The following is an 18,061-nucleotide window of genomic DNA, read 5'->3' on the forward strand; positions in this document are numbered from 1 at the left end:
AGGTCCTCCTGCTGTTCAGGCGTTGGCTAACTCAGCCTTTCCAGGGGAATGAAACATCAGTGCCCTGCAGACATCCCTGCTGCCTGCTCCAAGACACAAGGCTCAGCAGGGGATTGTTTTCCATACAATGAGTTTTCATTCAGCCCACGACCATCTAATTTGATCCAGGGGTTTGAAGAGCAAAAAGCTGGCGAAATTAAGTGACCAGATGTTTTCTAAGGAGGCTCACGCCTCTGTGGCACAGCGAGATGCACGTTAGCGGCAGCCTTGCTCAGGGATATAGATCAACAACAAAATGAGTGAGAACACGCTGCTGTCAGCGTGAGCGACGTACATACTGTACTTTGTGCATCACTGCACGTTCCTGCTCCACCAAAGCCTCCCCGCTGCAGAGCGGAGGAGGAGGTCAAATTACTGAGCTGGTGCTTTAAGTCCATAAAAATCCTACACGGCAAGTTGCTCTGTCCTGAAACTCTCCCTTAAGCCAGTAGCATGGGCTGATATTTTTATACCCCCTCAGTGCCAGGTTTTAGAGGTGAGGAGGGAGTGTGATGCTCTGCAAGGCTGTCACAGCACCACAACACAAAGATCGGACCACAAGCTGCCATGCAGCAGGGTATCCTCCTTGGTCTGGGCATCATGTAAACACCCTGTTAGACCTCATCTTCTGGTGTGCCTGTCCAAACAGGAGGGGAAATGGCAACTTGAAAAAGCTGATGGGCAGCTTCAGACCTTGATACTTCATGCTGGGCTGTGCCTTTGCAGGGTATGACCTTTTCCACCACGACTGAGCCTCCAAGGTGCATGAGGTCTCCCCCCCATAGCAGACAGGTTTCTGAGTTGCACTCTAACAAATTTATTCACTCGCAGGAGGGTGCTAGCGTGGCCGGCCCTCACTAGGTCAATCCTTACATCGTTAGCACCCAAACTGCTGTTGTCACCAAAGAAGGTGACCTCACTGAAGCAGAAGGTTAGAGGCAGCACAGTGGAGGTTGTGGTGGGACCAGGACAAGGAGACTGAACAGAGAGAAGCTACAGAAGAATTTATCCCCACAGCCCAGTGGCAGTGTTCATCTTGCCTCCCTCCTGAGATAGCTGGAAGTCACTTTTGGGCACAAACATAGAGAAGACAACCTGATTTGGGGTTAGAAAGGGCCATGCATTAAGGCTTAAGACCTGGTCTACCAGCAGCATTTTGTTCCCAGTGGATCATGCTTCCCTTGCAGGCAAAAAAAGGGTCCTCAATCACCCAGTACACAGCACAATTATTTTCTGGTCAAGTGATAACTTCACCTTGACTCAGCATAGCAAGAGAGGCTTGGGACAGGCATCCAAAAGGAACATTTTAATGAGTAGCAAAGGTGGTCCTGCTGGGCATAAGGATGAACTCCTCTTCATGTCCAAAGCCATTTCTGAGGGAGAGGCTGGAGGATGAGGTTAGCCAGAGGACCAGGGTACAGCTGATGGCACTGCAGGTGTGGTTTTGGTAGAGATGGAGATTGCTTCTTGGACCTAGGGGCAAGTATGTACTTCTGTGAAAGGTGATTCCTTCTTTCATTTCTAGGTTTCCGTCTCAGGTAAGGTAATGTACCTCTAGAGCCTTGCATTTGAGGACAGTGAACTCACTTAACTTTCACCTTCCTGCCTGACTCATGTTAGGAGTGATTTTGGGAGAGCTGGCAACCTACCAACATTTCACTTCCCAGGGAGCACTGACTGAAACAACAGCTCGCCAGACACCTGTCCTTGTCATCGGTACCTCTATTTTTCCTTTGCAAGTGAAGCGAAAGGTCGGGAGCTCCATCACCCTAAAATGCCTTCCATTGCCTCCCTGCCAAAGCTGCTCCTGCCCTGACAGCAGGCAGCAAGAGAAAACCCATAATAAGCAGAAGACATTGCTGGCATGAGACTCCACAAAGCCAAAACGCATGTCAACAGTGGCCAGGCTGGATGAGAGTCTTTCTAATTCAAGAACAACAAGTTTGATGGGTTGAGGAATCAAAGTTCTTGAATGCCAAAATACACACAAAAAAAAAAAGTCTTCAAAAGTATTAGATTGCTCCAAAGCCAGGGAGGAAGCCAAATGCAGATTAACTGTGATACAGGAGAGGAAACAAATGAAAGAAATGCTGGAATTTGTGGATGGTGCTTGTTGGCCACTTTGCATCCATCTCCTCTCTGAAGGACCAGAGCCCCCCGAGTGTCAGGTAAAGCGAGAAAACCCACACAGAGTAAAGCAAGGAGATCTTGTGGTCCATCCCCTCAAAGAAAAAAGAGCTCATTAGTGCACAGCCTCCAGTCTCGAGTGCAAATACACACTGGTGCATCCCATGGAGGTAAATACTGGGCTTTGAGCTGGGAGCATCAATTATATCAGACACAAGACCTTGTCCTGGCATGTGGCTGCCTGGCTGGGCAGGAACAATCCATCAAAGCTGTCAGGCTGCAGTTTTTGACATCTTTATGAAGCCCAGAACCGGTTGAAATAGTGGCTTTTTGTGCCCAGCAAGCCTCTGCCAATCCGGTATTCACCAGACTGCTTGGTGGAGAAGGAGTGTTTCAGATGGAGAAGGTTTGCTAACCCACTTCATTTATCAGGCTGGAAAAAGTGGAGTTTTGACTGCTCCAACTTTTTACTGAAATGACTCATTACCTGGTAGAAGACAAACAGCCTGCAGCATATTCACCTTCAACGAGCTTCTAATCATCCCCAGTTTGAAAACTCACAATAAAGCCGTTTCACTTTGCAGATGGTTCAAGACTGGGACAGGATGATGGAGGGAACGTGTATTTAGAGGGGGTTTAATTAGACATGTTTCAGCTTGCTTGCAGGAGGATAAAACATGCCCTGCAAAAGCTGATCAGGCTTGATATGCTTGAAACCTCCAATGTCTGATCTTAGGAGAGCAGGTTCAGAGGAAAGAAGCAGGCTGGACTCTGCCATTGCCAGTTCACCCTTAGGGTGATGGCACAGGGTGCCAGTTCACAGATGGCTTGGGAGCAAGAAATGAGGATAGAGCATCATGTGCCACAGACTTGCTCTCTCCGTGTGTCTCCTCCCTAGGAATGGTGACATGACATCCCAGAGGGAAGGGGACAGCATGCCTGGCCACATTATTTACAGACAACAGGGAGCCAGAACAACTCCATCAGGCTTTTCTGGCACTCAGTCTCACTCCTTCTGAGTTTTACTTGCATAGATGCTCAGTCCTATAAAGATCAGCCCCATCCCAGCATGCTTGTAGCTGACAGGTGATTTGCTGCTCTTTAGGGTGGGGTTTCTTTTTAGGGACAGGCATGCTGTTGTTCTGCCTTGAGGAAATGATGTGATTTTCACATGTCCCCACTGCAGAATGAATGAATGAGACATTTGACAGAGGACACATTAGTAAGGCTGGCAAGCCCGCTGGCTCTGGGTTTTATAAGGAAGTCTGAAGGATTTTTTTCCACCCGTTTCTGCTACGAGTGGTTGGAAAGGGTGATAAACAGCAACGGTAACCATGCAAAGCCATCCCCACCTCTTCCTGCCCCAGTACAGGTTGATCTTTCACATCCAGGGACAGCCTCAGCCCATGGGCTGCAGCATGGTGGCCCCAGAACCCCAGGACCTGCAGGTACCTGTGGGAGGAGGCGCTTGCCCAGTGAGATGCCTAAGGTTGCAAGAGAGAAACTATCATTGCCACAGAGGTTGCTCAGTCATCAGGAGACGTGTCCATAGCTTGCACCTCCACAGCCAACATCTGCTCCCCAAAACCAAACAACAAGATGAAAACACTCCGTTTCTCCTTTGGCTCTGCAAAACCCGGCTGGCTTTCTCAGCAAAACCCACCACAAACAACAAATCCACTTGCCAAACTTACACACTTCAGCAAAACATCATTCCTTTCCCTGAATAAATAATTTGTTAAAGCATTTTCTTTTTACCCACAGTAGCTAGATTTTAAGTGAGAGCCTGTATCTGGTAATTTAGACTCATAGAATAGTTTGGGTTGGAAGGGACCTTAAAGATCATCCAGTCCCACCCCTGCCATGGGCAGGGACACCTCCTGCTGGATCAGGGGCTCCAAGCCCCATCCATCCTGGCCTTGAACCCCTCCAGGGACGGGGCAGCCACCACTGCTCTGGGAGACCTGGGCCAGGGCCTCCCCAGCCTTGCAGGTAGATATTTCTTCCTAATATCTCATCTCAATCTCCCCTCTTTCAGCATAAAAACATTTCCCCTCATCCTATCCCTGCGCTCCCTGATCAAGGGGCCCTCCCCAGCTTTCCTGGAGCCACTTTAAACACTGAAAGGCTGCTCTAAAGTCTCCCTGGAGCTTTCTCTTCTCCAGGCTGAACAACCCCAACTCTCTTAGCCTGTCCTAATAGCAGAGGTGCTCCAGCCCTTGGATCATCTAATGTAGCTCTCCTGCAGAAAAAACATGTCATGCTCAAAATTGCCTAGACCAACCACAAACGCATCTATGCTCCTTGTGAGTTTCTAGATGAATTTTAGCAAAACCCACAGCTTTTTGTCTTCCAAAGCAACTCCAGCCATTTACAGGGGCAAATCCAGCATCTCCGAAATGATGCCCCACCAGCTCTACACAAAGCGGTAAAAGGGACTTTGGAAACAACAGAGTTTTTTCTCCTTGTTTGAAACTCAGCACCTCCAAAAGCCTCAGACACAAACATCTCAAGCACAAACTGTTCCATATGCTCGGTGCAAATCACAGACAAGCCCCCGAGGAATAAATACATACCGACCACATACATGCTATTTCCTGTGGTTTCTTTTTAACGGTAACTCCAAACAAACCAGCTATGATGTAGAGACTCTGTTTATATCAGCTCCCCATCAAGTGACTGGGATATTTATAAGGGATAGAGCAAGATTACACAGCCTGGACTTCTGAGCCCACCCTATGGGACTCCCTGGCATGAGGAGCCCTGTACCACACACCTGGAAACAGCAAGGGCCACTCCACGGAGAAGAGGAGAACCAAGTGCATCCCACCCTGGGGTGGGTTTAGTAATGGCAATGCCAGGATCCAACACACCGCAAGGGTTCTCAGTAACTAACACTACTTTTTGTTATCCCAGGAAATGTGGTGTCACCTTCCATGTTGCAGCAGATCCATGATGACCTGGGGAGCATCAGCCACCTCTACCCACCACAACCCTCCCCAGGCTTTATTGCCAGCTCCTGCAGTCACTTACAGCCTCAGGAAAGAAAATACACATCCCACATTAAGGCTTAAGAGAAGAGAGATGGACTACCTGGTGTGGGATGAAGCCAAAGGGATTAAGTCTAGAGAGGAAGCCAAGAAGCTTCATGATGTGAAAGGTGGATAGGGGAGCGGGTATCCAACTCTGTTCAAATCCAGGTGATCACCTTGAGCAAAATGTGGGGTTTTTCTCTCCCTAATTCACAGCTTTTTTTTTTCAATTCAGGAGAGTGGCCCAGTTCTCACCACTGAATTAACTCTGTTCAACTTAACATTGGCCTCAAAGATAAAAAAAGGAATCAGTATTTCAAGCAGATCACCTGGCAGAAAAGCACAATGAGAGATGATTAAGGACCTGATGCCTCAGGGAAGAAGTAACAGCCCAGGCAAGGTATGGGTCATGATCCCAGGCAGATGCTTTGGACTCTAGTATTGCTGTTCCCCTGGCTTTATTTTCACTCTACCCGCAAGCAAGAGTTGCTCTTGGAAAACTCCATTTATCAACAAAACTCCATACGGGAAAGAAAAATACATATTCCAATAGATATTCTTATTCCTTTCACAGGGAACCCTAGCAAGATACTGGCTGGGGTGTTTAGTACATCAATACAGAGCTTTACATTCCCAGTGCTGTCCGTAACACAATTTCTTCTCCTTCCCACTGGTGCACAATGACCACAGGTTTCCGATGATCTGGCTACAGCAAACTCAAATCTCTTCCCCCTCATATCTTCCCAACTAACGTAACACTCATTCATGGGTACGAATGATTCCCTATATTCCTCTTTGGCTCGTCTGCCGTTACGTCACCCTGTCTGTGTGGGCAGTGAGTATTTCTGGCTTCTCTCAGACTCCAGCTCTTTCCAAGCCACCTCACCTCTCTCCTCAATAATTAGTAACAGTCAGTGCCATCACAAAATAGGAAGTTTCATTGAACTATTGAAATTCAGACCATTTCAAACAGCATTTTACGCAACAGAGGACTCTGAAGCTGCCACAGGACCTGGAGGCCAAGACACTGAAAGGTACTTTGATCCCCTTGTGCAAGGAATCACATGGAAGTATCCAATTCAAGAAAATAAGAGCAACCCAAACAGAAAAGAATCCTAGGATGGTTTGGATAGGAAGGAACTTCAAAGCCCATCCAGTTCCAAGCCCCTGCATTGGGAAGGGACACCTCCCACTGGATTATGTTGCTCAAAGCCCCATCCAACCTGGCCTTGAACATCTCCAGGGATGGGGCAGCCACAACTTCTCTGGACAACCTGGGCCAAGGCCTCCCCCCTCTCACAGGAAAATATTTCTTCCTAATATCTCATCTCAACTTCCCCTCTTTCAGCTTAAAAACACTCCTCTCCCTTCTCTCACTGATCAAGTCCCTCCCCAGATTTCCTGGAGCCCCTTTCAGTACTGGAAGCTTCTCTAAGGTCTCCCCAGAGCCTTCTCCAGGCTGAACAACCCCAACTCTCTCAGCCCTTCATATGGGAGGTGCTCCAGCCCTCAGATCATCTTTGTAGCCTCCTCTGGACGCGCTGGCAATGACTGGCGAAGTCTGCGTTGGCTAAAATGCACCTCACACACTCCCCAAGTTATCTTTTATTCCAAAAAAGAGCTCAGCTTGCATTTTTCCTGGAAGCTGAGCCTCATGGTTCACATTACAGTTTACCAACCTACAAGCTGTGTGCTGCGTTGGATGGAAAATGTTGACATTATTTACATATTTGAGAGGAGCTTGTTCCTCGTCATTACAGATGCTGAAGAGCTCTTGTAGCAGGAAGGATTTATGCAGGATGCTGGTGGTCAGGGCTCCAAGCTTCTTCATCTGAGTTATGACCTATCCTATAGGCCATGGATTAGGAGTGTATACACTCAGATAACACACACAGCCCTGGTGTCGACTTGCTTTTACTGCTTTTGCTAGGGTTAGCCTCAGCTGGAGATGTTGCAGCTAAACATGCATCCTTTTAAGAGATCACTTGTTTATGAAAAGTATTTTCTAGCATACAAAGATTTTAAAGAGCCATGATTTGGGGGGAAAAGACACATAGTGCAATGTATTCCAGTAAGTCTGATAAGAATATTTATTAATAAATAGTAGTATCAATAAAAGTAACTCCTATTAAGCCCCGCTCAGTGAAGATTTTATCACAGCTTTGGTTTTAAATAATAGCACTTAAAAAGAGGGAAGAAACTTGGGAAACCACTTTTCAATTAGCCCTAAACCGTTTCTCTTCCCAGCGAGGGCTTTTCCTCCAGTCACGGAGGAAATGCTGAAATATTTGGTTTCATTCTTAAGGCTTTTTCTGCTGCTATTCAAAAATTATAGGAACTGAGAGCAAACAATTCCAGCCTATGCCCAGCTCCCTAACACAGCTCTTTCCCCTACAGCCATTGTACTGATCCCCACTTTTTGCCCTTCACATAAGCTAGGGAGGCAAACCCCACTCTCTTACAGATAAGGAGCTGAGACAGAGCAGAGGAATTACCTGTAATCATACAGTCAGCGATGGAGAACCCCAGCACCACCCCACGGGGCCCTGGGAATGCACTAACATCCACCCCACCAACTGCTGCTGGGACCAAACCTCCCTTCCCCAATGCCAATTAGGACACCTCTCCTTGACTACAAGTCCCAGGTTGTTGGGATGCTCCTATCATCCCCAAGGCTCTCCCAAGCCTCCTCCTAGCGCAGCCTGTCTTGAACCTGCTATCACAACTTCATCCCTGATGACAGGAGGGAGATTTTGCTTCAGTATTTTAATTTCTTCACAAGGGCTGCGGGACAGGAAGGGCAGAACCAAGCGGCTCCTCTCTTGCCTTAATTCCCACCATGATCTTTCTCCCCATGTTCCTGCCCTTTCCCCTGGCTGTTTCAAAGTCAAGGGTGGCACAGTTACATCAGGAGACATCTGCACAGAGGGAGGGAGACAGAAAGCGTAGGAGAAAGTTAGAACTAAGAAAAGCTTTAGAAAGTATTTCCTGGAGCACTTTCTAACAGAGTTGCTGGTGCGTGAAGAAGTATTTGGACAAATGCAACCGCAAATCCTTTGGAACTAAAGAAAACCTCCTATTGCAAGCAAAACACAAATGCAAACTGCAACCCTGCCCCTGTTCTAGCAGAGCAGCTCTCTGCCTTGCTTTGCAAGCAGGAGAAAGAGCTTGTTCTTAGAAATAGGGGTGTAAGTGCCACAGCTGGACCCCATGCTTTCTGCTCCCTGTGTAAATGCTCAGGCTGGTGATGGAAAAATAATGTAGCGACCCTTGGTTTTAGCAGTACCCCCTAATTTCATAACAAGCAGCAGCCTTATCTTGCAAGAACAGGTTTTATTCAAGAGAAAAGAAAAGGTGACCTTGGGATTGGTGGCTGCCTGAGGAGCCCCTGGAGGAAAAGCCAGCAGATGGTGCTCAAGGATGGAGCCGAAGTGGGATGCTTCTGGGTGCCCCAACACATAGAAAACCTGAAGCCATCGACCCTGAGCTTGTGTGATTCACACAAGGGAAATCCACAGAGCAGTTCTTAAACTGGGGGTAGGAATGGCCCAGCTGAAACACATCCACAGAAAAGATCTCCAGAATTTCACTATACATTGCCTGTTTCACTGTGGTATTTTTTTTTAAGTGTCCCAAGCCAAGATCCTTATTCTAGGGATGGGAGGATGTCAAGGTTCCCTTTGCATTCCAACAAGGAAATCAGACACAAAGCTTTTTTTGTTGTGGGTGGAAAGAGAATTCCTCAAAACCCTCTTCCTGACTCGTAGCATTAATCACATCTAGTTATTATTACACCAGGGAGGATATCTTGCTAAACTTAGTCCCAGCTGCCTCTAGAAGTTAACAATGCGCCATGACTCAGACTTTTACCAATTATCAGAGAGGGTTTATTTGGTGTTTGGGGACTGGAAGAACCCTGTCCCTGCATATGTCACCCCTTCCCTAGGGGTTTTGCTCATGACCAGAACATCACAGCAGCCACAGCGGGGACCTGTCTATGTTCAAGGTTGGTTTCATGAGAGATGAGGACCACGTTGTAGGGGGGTCACCAACACAAACAGACAGGAAGGTTTGCCTGATCTAGTGGAACTTGTCCCTGCCCATCACAGGTGGCTGGAACTAAATGGTCTTTAAGGTTCCTTCCAACCCCAATATTCTATGATGTGATTGTGAGTGGAAGGGGAAAAGAAAAATAACCCCACCCTGAAATGCCCTCAGCCTCCTGCTTGGCTGCTCTTCCTCTGTGCACCAGATACAAAGCCACTATTTGGCAAAGAAAACTTTTCAGCTTGGTTATTACAGTCATAAAGGCAATCAGATGAAAATTTAAGACCTCTCATAGTCTCATTTAGTTATGGAAGCACCTGGTAAAAGTCGCTTCAATATTAAAACCATATTAAGACAAATTCTGCGTTGCGAAAAGAATAAAATGCTGATGTCCAAGTTAAATGTGTTCTCAACTGAGCTGTGACAGGCACACAATGCAGGTCATAGGCATTTTGCCAATATCGTTACATTACTTATCTCCCTTCAATCCTCTGTCTTGGTTGGTTTTCACTACCATTCTGGGTCAGCTGAAGCTTTCCCGTGTTTTATTATTTTAGTTTTTTTCCCCAGTCACATCACAGAATCACAGAACGGTTGGGGTTGGAAGGACCCTCTTGAGATCACCCAGTCCGACCACCTGCTAAAGCAGGGTCACCCCGAGAAGGTTGCATAGGAAGATGTCCAGGCATGTTTGAATATCTCCAGAGAAGGAGATTGCACAACCTCTCTAGGCAGCCTGTAAAAGAAACATCTAAAACCGTTTCCCTCATTCCCTTGATGCCACACAGAAAACTCTGGCTTTTGAAGATTATCCAGTCTAATGGCCGTACAGATCTTGAGCTCAAATGAGCAATCCATAATGGTTTCAACTGGTAGGGGCAAACTGGAACCACTGGACCCTACTCAGTGGAGGTAATTCTTCCTGGGTGCTCTTTACAGGTGCTGGGAGGGCCAAGATGTGCAGGAGAGGCGATAGGTTCGAAGCCCAAAGGCAGAAGAAGATGCAGCACATTGTCTGTGCCTGCTTGTTCAGTAAGAGGCTGGCAAGATTGCAAGTGCCCATGGCTAAGTGCACCCTGGTGCCACCACAGCACCCCTAGTTGGGCTCTCCTACCTATTCTCCTACCTATTCCTTCCCAAGTGACAGGGGACAGGACAAGAGGGAATGGCCTCAAGCTCCACCAGGGGAGGTTTAGGCTGGACATTAGGAAAAAATTCTTCACAGAAAGGGTCATTGGGCACTGGAACAGGTTGCCCAGGGAGGGGGTTGAGTCACCTTCCCTGGAGGTGTTTAAGGCACGGGTGGATGAGGTGCTGAGGGACATGGTTTAGTGTTTGATAGGAATGGTTGGACTTGATGATCCAGTGGGTCTCTTCCAACCTGGCTATTCTATGATTCTATGATTCTATTAAGGAGGGAAATAATTCAGTTTGGATGCTTCTGCTTGCAAAGTGCACTGCCTTTGGATGCATTTTATCCGCTAGCATGTGTCCCTTGCCCATCTTGGCCACCGCTACATGCTTATCATTGCTTTCTGGACCCCTTTTCCTCCATCCACTGTTCAGCTGCCCGCTGACACCCAGCAAAGAGATGCAGGCTCATTTATTATTTGGGAGCACCCTGCCTTCCAGCTCACCGGGTTTGGGGATGGGGATACAACAGCCTGTTTGCTTTCAGGGGCACTGCTGGGGTTGTTTGCACCGGATCCCTCTGCAAGGTCAGCGCTCAGACTCTGCAAGCGCCAAGCCAAGCACCATTTCGAAAAGGAGCTATTACACCAGTTTAAGGGCTCAGCACTTTCCTGAAATGTTCCACCTATTTCTTTATGTGGCTAGTCTTTCAAACAGCACAAACCCCAGAGCAAACGTAATAAATCCCCATTTGAAATGAGGAGAATTTGACTATTTGATTCCAGGGACACCATCTTAGCTGCAGCCTTATATGGAACCAAACAAGGGCGAGATAAAAAATAATGTTTCCATACCACCATTTCTTGCAAAACACAACCCAGCTCAGACTGAAATGTCTTTCTTTGGCCAGCGACATGCTGTCACTCAAGACAGAGAAATAAAAGTAGTCCCTTAAATCCACTTGATAGGCTCTGCCTAGTAAAAGGTTAAAGATATTTTTTCCACAGCTCATAAATTTAAAAAGAAATAAATCACCAGTTAAGAGCTTTCAAACTTTTACTTGAAACTTTCCACCAAGCTATATACACCTTAAAATATTTATCCTTGTAAATAAAAGTCACCCCTTAGCGTAAGTTATGCTATAACACAGTACTCCCACTTCTTCCTCCCCATCTGGACAGGTAAAAAAAAACCCCTCGACATGTAAATAGGAAACTGCACTGCACGACTCTCTCTCTCCCTGCACTGCTGCTCATAACTTCATAACTTTGCAGGGGGAGAGACTGAGCATTCTTAGCCTCGAGCATCTTCAAACAGCACTTTGCCAGAGCCCTCAGTAAGTTGGTACGGTCCTTGGCGCATCCCGACTCTTGCAAACATCCAAGTCCAGCCCTTCCAGACTAGAAGGCAAAATTCAATCAGCTGGACTTTGCAGAGCTTTTCTCTTTTTTTGTATATATATACACAATTTCTCACTGATAACAGGGAGAAGCCTTTTGGAGACAGCAGGGCCAGCGCGGGAAGAGGAAACCACACAGCACAGAGGCATCCCCAGGGGTGGAGGGGACCACATGTGATGAGCAGATCTGACCTCAGCCCCGGGGAAAGCCAACACCAAGCATCTGGATCCCATTTGCGACGCCGGATCGCCCGGCCCCCCAGCACTCCTGCGCCAGCCACCTCCTCCAGCCTCGCTCAGACCCACAGCAGCCGTCTCACGGGGACCATCGAACCCCTCTTTCCCTCACCCTGCTGGTGCTTGCACCTCACTGAGCAAGGCGAGCAGGGATTGGGAAGGCTGAGAAGTGCCGGCACACCATGAAGCAAGGGTGAGAGGCACTTCGAAGCGGAAAAACCTGGAACAAGCAACTTTTTTCGGGATTTCACTCAGGGGTAAGTGTTGCTTACTGTGCAGGAATCCTTTGCTTGGTCTCCGCAGCTGCTGCACTTTCCCTGCTTGGCGGGGCGTTAACCTTTTGGAGTTCTCAAGGGGTTTTGGACAAAATCCATCCCTTGCACAGAGTGGTGCCTTCAGAGGAAAGCTACCCTCAGACTGACGTTGTGCTTGGAAAAGCAGGGTAATGCAACTGGCTTGCTTACACCGGGAGCCTCCGCAGGTGCATGGAGACACTCCTGGCCCCACCAGTGCAGGGGAATTAACTCTGCTGGGTGCTTTTGAGTGAATGTAATTCTGCTGCTGCTGCAGGATAGCGTTTGCCTTTGATGCCTTGAAATCCCTGCAGCAGCAGCTTGATGGGATGGGAGCGGGATGTCCTGGGAAGCAGTGGGATATTGTTGATGGGATGGGAGTGGGATGTCCTGGGAAGCCGTGGGATATTGATTGCACCCTAATGAGGGCATGGAGCGGTTTGAGGAGCTGCTTGGGCACAAGGAGGTAGGCGTATAAATGGGACCCTGCAAGGAGTCCAGCTGCAGGGGTATCCCACTGCCCCTTTCCTACTCCCAAGTTGCGTACCCAGGGCTGGGGGTTGGTTGGTAGCAGCCCTCACCACTCCTGCCTCAAGGTGAGATAAGATGAACTGGCCAGAGATGCTCGTCAGCCTGTCCACACCATGCAGGTCCTGCTGCTGAGAATGTCCCTGCTGCTCCAGCTTCAGGGACCAGTCCTTATCCTGTAACGGCCATCCACGAGAGGCAAACTGGCCACGCAGCAGATATTTTTCCCGAGGGACTCTCCAGCCTTCAATGGAGACACCTCCCCTCTCCACAGCCTCCATCCCTTCTCCCAGCCCCTTCACCCTGTAGCCTGAGTTGCCCTCAGCTCCCCAGGGCTTTTCCATACAACAATGCTCTTGCCAAGGGGGCGGCTATGACTAATCCTGGAGACACCCCACCACCATCCTTCTGGGCTCAGAAAAGCCCTTCCCTTCCCAGCCAGAGCCCAGGGTGAGAAACAGTTGCAGCCAAGCTGGTTTCCAGGCACAGGGGCCAAAACCGGCTGGAGCGGAGGTGGCCAAAGCCACTCTGGTTCCAGAGGGCGCAATGGGAAACTCTCAGCTCATTTCTGGTTGCTGCGATGATTCATTTGTGCTCTCAGGGGAGGAACATTGCATTTCTCAAACTTCTGGCTTTACCCCATTACTTACTGGTTTAGCAATAAGAAAAAAAAAAAAAGAAATCAATATTTATGGTTGGATAATTACTGTGCTGTTTCTGGGACACAACTAGCCAGTTTAGGAGCTTTGTGGAAGCCAGAGAGGCTGGAGGCTGCCACAGAGAGCTGGAGGACTCCAGGATGATGTAGGAATGCAGTGGCAAAGCAGGCACCCAACTCTACTCTTCCCAGCGCCATCCCTTGACTCACCAGTACCAGAACCCAGGGAAACAGGCTTTCCCTCCCCAAACTTACACTCTCATTTCACCATGGTCTTTGCAGAGAGGTTGACCACGACTAGGACTCTGCTGGTGTTTGAATAAGGAGCAGAGGGCTGCACGCTTGCTGATGATGATACATTGTCATTCATTCATTCTCATTCCATTTTCCAGCCATGTCCCCAATTCCCTTTCTAGTTTTTTCAAGCCCCTTTACAATTTTCCATTCAAATGCGTTGGCTTTCCCCGATTTCAGGGTGAGCTAAGCCAGCCCCCACTGTATTCCCATATGTCAAGGAGAAAAATGTTCTTCCCCTCCTGACTTCAGCTACGTGCATGTCTGGGAACATCCTATTCCTTCCAGCAGTGCAAACTCTGGTAACTGCACAGTCTTGCCAGCCTTGGACTGCATCCTCTCAGCCTGGATGCATTGAGTCACCTTCCCTGGAGGTGTTTAAGGGACGGGTGGACAAGGTGCTGAGGGGCATGGGTTAGTGTTTGATAGGAATGGTTGGACTCGATGATCCAGTGGATCTTTTCCAACCTGGTGATTCTATGATTCTATGAAAGGGACAAACCTGCCCCCGTGCAGGGCGTGCGCAGCAGCGGGGCTGGCTGGGGGTTGCATTGCATGCCTGCTCTCCACTGTGAATCATTGCCAACCTCACCACTCTTCATGTCCATCACTTTTTCCACCTTTTTTAAGTGATCTGCGTTCCACATTAAGGAGCAGATTTGTTTGGGTGGAGAGGCTTAGGTTACTTTACATAAAGAGTCATTGATCTCTGAGGGAGTTCCCCTTTTTTAGCAAATACTCCCTTTCCTCTTATTAACCACTCTATTTTAGTCTCGGTCTTCACATGAGGAAAACAACCAGATTTTAAGCCAACAGCTTGCTTATAAGAACAGAAATGAATATGTGATTCATTAAATGCTAGCAACCAGGGAACTTGCCCACGTAGGCTATAAATGCAATCTAACTCAGTCACTTTGCTGAATGATGGCTTTCAAAATTGGAACTTAAGTGGTTTGCAAAACCAGGAAGATTTTCCACTCTTTTAGGCTTGTTTGCTTCTAATGCTCAGGTCTCCTTTTGTAGGAAGAAAGGTTTTCAGCAGTAGCCCTCAACCCAACAACCATCCCCTTCCCAGTGCCATCAGTCCCAGAAAGGAAACGGTTAATGCAAACCCTTCTGGAGAGCTGGTGCAAATTGAAGTGGCTCCACTCAGTTCCCTGGAGCTGTGGATGAATTCAAAATCTGTCCCATACAACTCATCCAAGTATCTAGAAACAGCCCTTCTCTACTTTAGGCTTTGTGGCCAGGTGATATTTGGTGCCGTACGATGAAGAGGTGGACAGGTTAGAGGCTTAGGATGCTCACCTCTCTTTTCAAGGTTGACTGAGCTATTTCACACGGAAATATCATGGTGTTGAACCTTCTAGTTGCTCAAATCACCGCCAGGAGAGGCTTTTGGCTAAGGTTTTCCCCAGCTCAGAGCTCTTAACTGAGTAGATGCGTTTAAGGGGGATTCATCCAGCTGAGAGAGAGGAGCATGAATCGCCTCCAGAGGGCAATCTGTGCTATCATGGCTTTACATCAGAATTTCAGGAGCTCTTTCTTCTCCTTGCTTCCTCTACAGCCACAAGTGTATGTACAGCCCCCTACTGGGGCTGCAAATAGTTATTCTAGGTGGCCAGTATCCACTTCCAAGCCACTGACAAGGCTTACAGCAGCCTTGTGGCTTCACTGCTGCCTCACAAGGACAAGAATATAGCAGAGAACAGCCAAGTCCATGGGATTTCAGGCTGAGCAATTTGGTTGGGAAACAGGGTGATGGTACGGTACAGGGAGATCCCCACAAAGCAAAGAGATGAAGGCTGGGGCCCCTTGGTTTTGAGTCTGACATCCCCATGGAGCAGACTTTTACGAGGCTCTAAGGACACTCACACACAGAATCACACACAGAACAACCAGGTTGGAAGAGACCCACCGGATCATCGAGTCCAACCGTTCCCATCAAACACTAAACCATGTCCCTCAGCACCTCATCCACCTGTGCCTTAAACGCCTCCAGGGAAGGTGACTCAACCACCTCCCTCGGCAGCCTGTTCCAGTGCCCAATGACCCTTTCTGTAAAGAATTTTTTCCTAACGTCTAGCCTAAACCTCCCCTGGCAGAGCTTGAGGCCATTCCCTCTTGTCCTGTCCCCTGTCACTTGGGAGAAGAGGCCAGCACCCTCCTCTCTACAACGTCCTTTCAGGTAGTTGTAGAGAGCAATGAGGTCTCCCCTCAGCCTCCTCTTCTCCAGGCTAAACACCCCCAGCTCTCTCAGCCGCTCCTCATAAGGCCTGTTCTCCAGGCCCTTCACCAGCTTCGTTGCTCTTCTCTGGACTCGCTCCAGAGCCTCAACATCCTTCTTGTGGTGAGGGGCCCAGAACTGAACACAGGATTCGAGGAGCGGTCTCACCAGTGCCGAGTACAGAGGGAGGATAACCTCCCTGGACCTGCTGGTCACGCCGTTTCTGATACAAGCCAAGATGCCATTGGCCTTCTTGGCCACCTGGGCCACTGCTGGCTCATATTCAGTCGGTTGTCAACCAACACCCCCAGGTCCCTCTCCTCCAGGCAGCTTTCTAGACAGACTTCTCCCAGTCTGTAGCACTGCACAGGGTTGTTGTGCCCCAAGTGCAGGACCCGGCATTTGGCCTTGTTAAACCTCATGCCATTTGACTCAGCCCAGCGGTCCAGCCTGTCCAGATCCCTTTGCAGAGCCTCCCGACCCTCCAGCAGATCGACACTTCCACCCAGCTTAGTGTCGTCCGCAAACTTGCTAAGGGTGCACTCGATGCCTTCATCCAGATCATTGATGAAGACATTGAACAGGACTGGACCCAGCACCGAGCCCTGGGGAACCCCACTTGTCACTGGCCTCCAGCTGGATTTCACACCATTTACGTCCCACACCATCTGCAGGACAATGCTTTGCCCTCCCTCCGAGTCCTGCCTGATCCCCTTGCAGGGAAGCTCTTGGGCTGTAGGTGCAAATCCACGTCTTTCTCCCAGTATGAGATGATCCACCCCACATACAAAGGGAATTTAGGTCCACAACTGCATTGCAAGCTTCTATTCAAGCTATTTCTGAGGGATGCCCCTGGGACCGGGCAGGAAAATTGGACAACCCATACTTTGGTTGAGGGCAGTGAGACATCCTAAAGGTCTCTCGCTGTGCCAGCTCGCAAAGCTGCACAGGCTCCCAAGGCCAAGCCCAAACCCAAACCCAGGCTGTTTGTGCTCAGGAAGAACACGCAAGTCATGACTCTGCCTGCCACAGTTACTTGGAGTGCTCAGTCCTTTCCTAAATGCTGCTCGCATTCCCACACCAACTCTGCCATGGAGAGAGAGAGCTGGTGAGAACAGACTTGACAAGTAAATTACTAGTTTCAGATTTCCCGATAATCTCACCTAGAGTCAGTTCTGACCAGCTCAGCCCTTTAGCCTTAGAATCATCAGGTTGGAAGAGACCCACGGGATCATCGAGTCCAACCATTTCTATCAAACACTTGAAGAAAAGCATCAAGGCAACTACAAAATGCCAGTACAGAAAACCCCTCCGCTGGATTTGCTCTATCTGACTGCTTTCTTCTACAGGCCAGAGACAGAGATATAACATCAGTGCCTGAGGCACTGCCCAGCTGGGAGTTCAGATTTAAGATTTACTTTGCAACAACATTAATTGCCTGCTGCAGTGCCCATCCGTGTCTATGCATGACACACATCACATCTCTATTCACATCAAAGCCATAGAAACTTCCCCCACCTCTCAAAACCAAGCAACCCAGCTGAGAGGCACATATAATGAATCAAAGTGATATGCAATATCTGTAGTACTTTTTTTCCCCTTCTTTTACATGTTGCTTTTTCAACTCTGCTCATCTGCTTTGCACTTTTATAGATCCTGCTTTAACTACACTCTAGTGACACGACACACGCAAATGAATGATTGCTTAGAAAGTGAATACGAAACGTCTACTCAAATTTAAAACAAACAAAAAAAAGGATGTAAAATGTCAGATTTTGTGCACAGAGAAGCATGCAATAAGCAAAAAAAGGCTGCTGGGAAAAATATTTAAGGAAATCACTTCATTGTGTTAGTGGTAGGAATGATTGCCTTTTGAAAGCTTTATTAGCAACAGATGCATATCTTCTGATGAAATAGGGAACATACTGTAACATTAAGGGGTCAGCAAACACTATATAAGCTCTAGACAGACATAAACCCTTCAGATTATTGAAGACTACATGAGTTATCTTTTAGCACGTGAATTAAGGGGCTCAGGTTTCCCCAGGTTTT

General features: G+C 48.2%; 1 protein-coding gene across 1 annotated transcript in view; it reads left to right on the plus strand.

The window, feature by feature from the left end:
• The first annotated feature begins 11,995 nt into the window (after positions 1-11,995).
• Positions 11,996-18,061, plus strand: part of COL6A3 (collagen type VI alpha 3 chain) — a 64,525-nt gene continuing 58,459 nt past the window's right edge. The window contains exon 1 of the mRNA XM_069860641.1: positions 11,996-12,269. The gene's annotated coding sequence lies outside the window, so the exon portion shown is untranslated. The remainder of the gene's footprint in view (positions 12,270-18,061) is intronic.

The sequence above is a fragment of the Phaenicophaeus curvirostris genome, chromosome 7, assembly GCF_032191515.1.
Source record: "Phaenicophaeus curvirostris isolate KB17595 chromosome 7, BPBGC_Pcur_1.0, whole genome shotgun sequence".
NCBI lineage: Eukaryota > Metazoa > Chordata > Aves > Cuculiformes > Cuculidae > Phaenicophaeus > Phaenicophaeus curvirostris.